The sequence below is a fragment of the Triticum aestivum genome, chromosome 4A (genome assembly GCF_018294505.1).
Source record: "Triticum aestivum cultivar Chinese Spring chromosome 4A, IWGSC CS RefSeq v2.1, whole genome shotgun sequence".
Taxonomy (NCBI): domain Eukaryota; kingdom Viridiplantae; phylum Streptophyta; class Magnoliopsida; order Poales; family Poaceae; genus Triticum; species Triticum aestivum.
This window is the reverse complement of record NC_057803.1, coordinates 751,808,986-751,818,663: the sequence shown is the minus strand read 5'-3', so window position 1 is coordinate 751,818,663 and position 9,678 is coordinate 751,808,986.

The window sequence follows — 9,678 nt, the reverse complement described above, 5'->3', positions numbered from 1 at the left end:
TCCCTCCCTAACCCTCGGAGCCGCCGGAGACTTGGAGCCTCGGCCGGCGACACGTCGAGGTGCTGCCTCTCTCCTCTCCCTCGCCCCTTCCCCTTGAGGCTGCTCTGCCCCCTCTCTCTCGGGCGTCCCCATGGGTGGCTGACGGCGGCGGCGTTGGATGCCCTCTCTCCCTGCTCTTGTTCCCCTCACCCTGATCTGATTTTTCCTCTCCGAGCTACAGCGCGAAGGAGGTCAGGGACGAGCGGCAGGCCGGCGACCAGCAGCACCCCTCTCTTCTCCGTTGCTGATTCCTCCCCAGGTACTGTAACCCTAGCCCATGATACAAGCAGGTGGATAGTTTAAATCAGTCAGGTAAGCTGCTGTGAATTGGGTACCCTATCTAGAGTAAGAAATGGGCTATCTAGGTTTGTGGAGAGGATAGCATACATATATAGGTGAAAAGAAATGAGAATGAAATGAAAATGATGATAAATAGGTGTAAAGTGTAGTTATCTGAATTGAATTCTAGAGCCTACATACAACTACAGGCCTAGAGATTGACCTTCAGGTAGTCAAAACTAAGTAAGCTGCTGCTGCTGTTGCTACCCTACCTAGGAATGGAAGGTCCAAACTTACAAAACTTGTCCCAAACCCAATCAAATACTAGAAATCAAAATCAAAATCAATGGGACAAGTATAGTAGTAGTGGTTTTATTTTTGTTGCAGTTTGAGTTGAGAGCACTTTTTGTTGTGGTTCAGCGGCAAGTTTAGAGATTTTGTTGGAAGGGTTCTAGCTTAGCTAGGTTGGTGGCAACAACCAGATAGTATCGTTGCGTTGATGATGATGAGCTTTATGGTAGGTTGCAAGTCCAATTCTCTGAACTCATGCCCTGGGATTTGGTGAATGAGTAGGTATGGATTGGACTTGGGAGTTCAAGATCATCTCTTCTCTCTCTCTCATCAACCTTGCTAGCAGCTCCATCTATCGAAGCACCTTACATATTTATTTTTGGAGTTTCCAGCTGTTGGCTTCTATAGAAAGTGACAGAGTAGTGGTGATGTGTATGACTGACTGGTGAGGAGTGGCCATTGAGTGAAACTTTAACTGAAACTTTAATTTAAACTTTAACTGAAACTTTAGTTAAAGTTAACTTAAGTCTTTTCCTTTAATAAGAATTGTATGGTGGACGTCTTGTTGTAAAATTGTATGCATAGTCAGGCCCTTTCATGTTTTCAAGGAAACACCAGACTTTCCAGTTAGTGCTTTCTCAAACTTCTGCAAGTTGCACTTCTTGAACTACTGCTTGGAACTAAACAGAATTATACAATGAACTTCTGCAGGCTGATCTGAGTTGGACCATCCTCTGCAGCCAACTTTTCTTCGGCAAGAGGAAGAAAGGAGAATCAGGGTAGGGTTTCATGGCTAGAAGATATATTGTTGTACAACAATTTGTTACAAATTGCATTTATTGGTATATGTACGCTAGTTTCGTCATATCAAGAGCTTAGGAACTTATCTTGACTAATTTATTATAGGAAGCTATCAGACACTTCTAGAAATTAGCAATAGCAAAATGTGGTCAAGATTTAAGGCATACAGACTAAGCTTTGCGGCGTTTATATCTAATTTGTCAACTTGTGATGCTGCTGCTGTACCCCGAGAGGCCCTTGAGTTTCCCAGAATGTCGATTAACTTCCGTTCCGGCAAATTCGGGCACTCCATATGTCCTATTTTCAGCAAAAGGTCATGCTGAAATTTTCCGTGAATTTTAGCATGACTTTGCTAAAAATAGGACATATGGGGTACTTGCGACTAATGCATGTTTTATGATCTGTTGTAAGGGTACTAATTGGTCTCTTCTGCTGCTTATCAGAGATGGAGGGAAGCAGCCACCGCCGCTCTGCCACACCGCAGTACGAGTTGGATGCTTCCGAGTTCTTCAGTATCATACTTGGGACTTCAGTATCATCCATGACGCAGGTATATAAAACGAGAGATCTCCCCTTCACCCATCTCATTATGATATCTGTTGTTTGCGACATCACTCATTGTCCCAAACTGCAGAGGTTGCCTGATAGTTTTATGAACATGCTGGGTGAAGATCCGCCAAATAATGTGAAGCTGCGACAGGCCGGCAGCGGGTTTCGCAGGCAGTGGGATGTGGAGTTGTTGATCAAGGAGGGCCACATGTACTTGTCTCGTGGGTGGCAGAAGTTCTACCGTGCCTACGACCTGCGGCTGGGATACTTCCTTCTCTTCAGGTACGACGACGACGCCACCAGGCTCATCGTGAAGGTGTTCAACGCAACTATATGTCGCATGCGCTACGCTGACGATGATGATGCCAGTATGTTCTGCCTCTTCTTATTCCTCTACATTTGGCTTTGTCTCACATCGGTTGTTAACGGTCATTGAGGGAGTCCCGGATTAGGGGGTGGCCGGATGGCCAGACTATGACCTTTGGCCGGACTCCCGGACTATGAAGATACAAGATTGAAGACTTCATCCCGTGTCCGGATAGGACTTTCCTTGGCGTGGAAGGCAAGCTTGGCGATATGATATGAAGATCTCCTCCCATTGTAACCGACTCTGTGTAACCCTAGCCCTCTCCGATTTCTATATAAACCAGAGAGTTTTAGTCCGTAGGACGAATAACAATCATACCATAGGCTAGCTTCTAGGGTTTAGCCTCTCTGATCTCGTGGTAGATCAACTCTTGTACTACCCATGTCATCAATATTAATCAAGCAGGAGTAGGGTTTTACCTCCATCGAGAGGGCCCGAACCTGGGTAAAAACATCGTGTCCCTTGTCTCCTGTTACCATCCGCCAAGACGCACAGTTTGGGATCCCCTACCCGAGATCCGCCGGTTTTGACACCGACATTGGTGCTTTCATTGAGAGTTCCTCTGTGTCGTCACCCTTAGGCCCGATGGCTTCTTCGATCGCCAAGCATGACGCGGTCCAGGGTGAGACTTTTCTCCCCGGACAGATCTTCGTATTCGGCGGCTTCACACTGCGGGCCAATTCGCTTGGCCATCTGGAGCAAATCGGAAACTACGCCCCTGGCCATCAGGTCAGGTTTGGAATCCTAAACTACACGGCCGACATCCGCAGGGACTTGATCTTCGACGGATTCGAGCTACAGCCGAGCGCGCCACACTGTCACGATGGGCACGATCTAGCTCTGCCGCCGGACAGCACCCCGAGCGTCGCTCAGGTGCCCGCTCCGACCATTAGCTCGGAGCCGACTGCGCCAGTCGGGGACGGTCGGTTGGACGCCGCCCCAGGAGCCGCAATCTCGACGTCGATAGAGCCGAATACCAGCCTAGTCCTTTGCAAGGCTCGTGACTCCAAGGTGCCGGACCCCGTTCCGGACTCCGAATCTTCCGCACCCCGTCCGATTGAACCCGATTGGGCTCCGATCACGGAGTTCACCGCCGCGGACGTCTTTCAGCACTCGCCCTTTGGCGATATCCTGAATTCACTAAAGTCTCTCTCTTTGTCAGGAGAGCCCTGGCCGAACTATGGTCAGCATGGTTGGGATGCGGACGACGAAGAAATTCGAAACCCACCCACCACCCACTTTGTAGCCACTGTCGACGATCTAACCGACATGCTCGACTTCGACTCTGAAGACATCGATGGTATGGACGCCGATGAAGGAGACGACCAAGAACCAGCGCCTATAGAGCACCGGACAATCACCTCATCACACGATGTATACATGATGGACACACCTAAAAGAAGCAACGACGAGGATCACAAGGGCGCAACCAGGGATCATTCCCTTGAAAAACAATCAAAGCGGCGGCATAATCGCCGCGCCAAGCCCCACCTTGACAGAGACCCAGCCATAGAGCAGGGCAAATCAACGGAAGACGAACATGCCATCGAGCAACCGTCCAAACAGGGCAGACAAACCGAACAAGCCGTCCCCGGGAAAGATAATAGTCCGGACGACCTCACGCCGGGCAAGTTGCTGGAACACCAGAACCTCCACCAAAGGCTCGTTGCCACTGCACGTAGCCTGAAAAAGCAGAAGCGGAAGCTCAAAACACGGAAGATGCACTCAAAATCAGATGGGGCAACGTACTCAATACCGCACACAAGTACGGCAACAGTCATCACACAAAGAGCTATCCGAAGCGGAAATTACTACCGGAATTTGACGAAGAGGCCTTAGAGCCCCCACAGTCAAAAAACAAGGAAGCCACCAGGTCGGATAGACGACCTCACGATCGATCTCAAGTGACAAAGGGCGCCGCACTCAATACGGCACGCGATCCGCCCAAAGACTCGCATCAAACAACCGGTCCAACCAGATCCATCTATGGGCCAAGAAAGCAAGCTCCATTGAGCAATGCAACACAAAAAATATCCGAACATCGCGGCACACCTACATATAGGGGCGCCGCACATCCCCTATGGTTTACCAATGAGGTACTGGATCATGAATTTCTAGTGGGATTCAAGCCCGTAAACATAGAAGCATACGACGGAACAACAGACCCTGGAGTCTGGATCGAGGATTATATCCTCCACATACACATGGCCAGAGGAGATGACCTTCACGCCATAAAATACTTACCCCTTAAGCTCAAAGGGCCAGCCCGGCATTGGCTTAAAAGCCTTCCCGAAAACACCATGGGAAGTTGGGAAGCGCTCGAGGATGCTTTCCGGGCAAATTTTCTAGGGACCTATGTCCGACCTCCGGATGCAGATGATCTGAGTCACATAACTCAGCAGCCCGGAGAGTCAGCCCGGAAACTCTGGAACAGATTTCTTACTAAAAAGAATCAGATAGTCGACTGTCCGGACGCCGAGGCCCTAGCAGCCTTCAAACATAGCGTCCGAGACGAATGGCTCGCCAGACACCTCGGCCAAGAAAAGCCAAGAACAATGGCCGCATTAACAAGCCTCATGACCCGCTTTTGCGCATGAGAAGATAGCTGGTTGGCAAGAAGCAGCACCAGCGACCTGAGTACATCCGAACTCAGAGACGGAAACGGGAAACCGCGCCGTAACAAAGAACAGCGCCGGATCAAGGATAACAGCCCGATGAGCACGACAGTCAACACCGGATTCAAAAGCTCTCGGCAAAATCAAAAAAAGCCGCCCCCCAAAGATGACAGGGACGAGCTATCTAACCTCAACAAAATCTTGGACAAAATATGTCAAATCCACAGTACTCCCGGGAGACCTGCAAACAACACCCACAGAGATTGTTGGGTCTTCAAGCAGTCCGGCAAACTCAACGCCGAACACAAGGGGCTCGACACACCAAGCGAGGATGACGACGCACCCCACAAGTAGAACACCGGACAACAAAAGAAGTTCCCACAAGAAGTCAACAGTAAATTCACTTCAGGTGACAAAAGGGAAAAACAGAGCGGCACCTACGAAGATACGCACCATACGGCCTGCCCCAGACGAGCACCGCCACTGGTTGTTACAACCAATCACCTTCGATCATCAGGATTACTCCAGAGGTATCCGGAACGCAGGCTGGACTGCCTTGGTCTTGGATCCGATTATTGACGGACTCCAATTTACACAAGTCCTAATGAACGGCGGCAGTGACTTAAACCTGTTATATCAGGACACAATCCGCAAACTGGGGGTAAACCCAGCAATAATTCGACATGGCAACACTTCCTTTCAAGGAGTCACGCCGGGCCCAGGTACCCAGAGTATGGGTTCCCTTTCGTTAGAAGTCATGTTCGGCTCACCCGACAACTTCCGAAGCGAGAAGCTAACCTTCCACATCGCCCCGTTCATAAGTCGCTATCAAGCGCTATTGGGACGTGAAGCTTTCACCCGCTTTAACGCAATACCGCATTATGCATCGCTTACACTCAAAATGCCCGGTCCACGAGGCATCATCTCATTAAAGGGAAATATCAATGGATCCCCGAAGTACGGATAATGGTGCGGCCGCCTTGAGAGCCGCACACTAATCCAGCTTTACTACCCCGAACACGGCTCGACGAGTCCATACAAAGACTTAATAGCCACACAACCCTGTACAAGGGGCTCCACGTGTTTACACTAGGAGACAATACGGCTCAATTTTACTCATGTCTGTATTATATTTTGTTTATTTTAAATTTCTGGCACGATTATTTTTTACTAAGTTCCTCTCTTTCGCAGACGAACACCGTGCTACGCCCGTCCATGATACGACACAACGGAGACACAGGCGCAGACGTGCAGTAGGGACCCATTTTATGGATTCTTTTCATATTAAGACCCTATGTAAACCTTTTTTACTGTCTCTTGTTGATAACATCCCCCGGTTTTTGCTATAATCGAGGAGGAGGCTGGCGTCTTGGCATGTGGCCACGCCAGAATTTTGCGCGTTCCTGGGCACCAGGGGCTTCTTACCAAGGGCTTTTGTTCAGCCCATTTTCATAAAGATCGAATACCTTAGGGAGTGTTCGGCATCGCGAGTTTGGCCTTATTTGCATCAGCTCTGAATCATGTCTTTGGACAAATGTTGGGTTTGCCCGGCTCCTGTGTTTTGCTGCCTTACGTTCCGCTCTATCGGCTAAGGCGGCACCAGGAGAACTACTGCGATTGTGCCCCGGTTCGGCCAGGCGAGCACCTCAGTAGAGAAAGCTGAAAACTGACTGTCATGATATAGCGAGAGACTGGTCAACCACTCGATGACTCTCGGAATCTTTAGGATTCCTCCGCACTAACGAAGGGCCGCTTCCCGGTCAGGCACACACGCGCCCCGAATTCGGGCGAGCGCGGTGCCCCTAGGGGCTATTAAGTAGCCCCACTGTCAAACTCCTATGGCTAAGTGAAAGTGATAAAGCATTATAGTCCGGTTGCCTAGTTCGCTGCGCTATCACCTCCTTTATAGGACCAAGACGTTGGATTAAGTGTGAAAATGTGCCTTTTTGCGAACACCCCCGCATTATATGCGTGGGGGCTGAAGCTAACGACTGCCATCTTTCAGGTTATATACACATATACATTACGGCCGCACAGGAGGCATTATAATCCTTGCAAGCACAAGTATAAAAGCTTTTATATTCTATCAAAATATTTGTTTTACAATAGCACATGCTATTCGAACACAACATCCTTCGAGCACTGCGCCTCTATTAAACGAGCGCCCTAAAGAACTTCCTCAAAGTAGTGCTTGGCAGGTACTCGGCTTTCGTCCGAATCCCGGGATGCAACAACACTGGCCTTCATATCCACCCAGTATATTTTGACACGGGCAAGAGCCATCTGTGCACCCTCTATGCACGCCGACCTCTTCATTGCATCGACATGCGGCACCGAACCAAGGAACTGCTGCACCGAGCTAAAATAACTCTTCAGCTCTGGCTCTTCCGGCCACAAATGACTCGCAACATACCTCATGGCGAGTCCGGATAACCTGTTTAGCTCCGCCCAGGTGGCCAAACGGTCGGATACCAAAAGTGGGCGTTCTGGATTGTGGAACTGCGACCAAAAAAGTTCTTCCAATTCATGGTCACCTCGACCCCGGAAGTGTTCGGTCGCGTCCGCCGCACTCGCTGCCAAATCCAGATAAGTGTTTTCCGCACTCCACTGCCGGTCTAACGGAGCATACTTAGGATCCCCGAACTTCATCAGCAGCATATAGGGCTTTCCAGCCGTGATATCTCCGGCCTGACGTAGCTCCTCCTTCATAGCTATCATTGCAGAGCGAGTATCCTTGGCCTCGGCAGTGATCTTCTCAAGGTCCTTCTGAGCCGCCCTATCTTCTTGTTCAAGAAATTCACAGCAGTTGGCAGCATCCTTCAATTTTACAGCTATCTCGGCTATTACTTTCTTGCTCTGGCAGTGAGCAGCCTGTTCGGCTTTTAGCTCTTCAGCCGCTTAACGGCAGCCGCATCACTTTTCCTTGCTTGCTCCTTGGCTCGGGCAAGTTCCGCCTGAAGGTTCTCCACGGCAACAACACCATCTACATTAAGCACATATCTTATAAGGCACGAGCATCGAACCCCTCTTATCATATGTCTGTGGAGCATACCTTGTGCCTCGTCTAGCCGCTTATTTACAAGCGCAATGTCGGCATCCACCACGTCAAGTTGCCACTTTAGCTCGGCAGATTCATCAGTCCGGCTAGCCACCGAACGCCTCACCACCTTCATAAAAAGGTGACATGTTACACCTGGGGTTATGATCCTCTGTGCGCCATCACTTTTGACGACACACAGAGTCTCAGGGGCTACCATTTATACAGGGCGCATTTTATATATGCGGCTCTACCAAAAGGTACACCTTTTCACGTACCTCAAAGCCTGTCAGTAAACTCCTGGCGGCCTCGTAAAATCCGCTTTCCGCGGATGAAATCCTTCCTATCACCATGTTCATCAACATACGGTGTTCTTCTGAGATGGACGCTCGCCCGAGCAGATCCCTTAGCCCCTCCGACCGCGCACCAGATGGTGCTGGACTAGCCGGACGACCTTTTTCAGGGTCCGGACTGGGAAAAACCCTCCGGGACGACACCTCGGGGTCGCCTGCCTCGTAAAATGGTGCAGCTAGGGGAGGCGTTTCGCTCTCCATCATCTCCGGACGAAGATCCCCTGAAGATGAGCTCTGCTAAGAAGGGTTGAGATCCGAACTGCAAGGTAATATTTCGGTTATCTTCCCCAGAAATAAAACAGGGATGTCACTCATTTTGTAACCCCTCTCTTTACTTACGGCTCGGAGGAGAGCTGATCCCCTTGGGGGCGCAATGCGGCCGGGGCATTCTCCGGCGCCGGATCCTCTGGCAAAGATTTCTTCCCCGTTTCGAGGCCATCTCCTCCGGGTCTTCAGAGGCAGTCCTTTTCTTTCCCAGGTTGGGGGAATTCTCGATTCCTCCCTTCCCGGCAGCCTCCTTCGCGGAGGCGGTAGCTCCTTGGTTCCCTTCTTCGCCCTCTGCCGAAAGCATAATCTCTAGCATCCTGGTTAACACGGGATCCGGTACGGTCTCGGGCAGGGGGGTTGGACACCTGATAAGCTTTGCCTTCGCTATCCACTCCTGTTCAAAGGATAGCTCTGTTAAAGGGCAATGTTATGATGAAAATACGGATGGCGTGTCCAAATACGGGGCTACTTACTTGAGCATCCGGGCGGTTGCAGCTCAGACCTACGTTCTCGGACAAGTCCGGACACCTTGCTTGTGATCCGAAGAACAATTTGTACATCTCCACGGGCGTCACGCTCATAAAATGTTGGAGAACTCGCGGTCCCTCCAGATTAAATTCCCACAGGTGGAGAGGGCGGCGTTTGCAGGGCAGTATGAGGCGAATCAGCATAACTTCCACCACTACGGTCAAGTTAATATCTCTTTCTAGGAGATCTCGAATGCGGTCCTGCAGTAGGGGCACGTCTTTGGACGACCCCCAGATAAGCCCTTCATTGACCCATGACGCTCGCCATGGTGGGGGACCCAAGCAAAAAGCAGGTGGCGCCACCCATTTGGTGCCCCTGGGGGCTATAATGTAAAACCAGTCCCGTTGCCATAAGCCGAACTCCTCTTGGAAAGAGCCCTTGGGCCATGGAGCGTCGGTTACCTTGCTTATGATAGCTCCTCCGCACTCAGCGTGCTGCCCCTCGACCATCTTTGGTTCCACCATGAAGGTTCTAAGCCACAATCCGAAGTGAGGAGTAATGTGGAGGAAGGCCTCGCACACGACAATGAATGATGAGATTTGGAGGATGGAC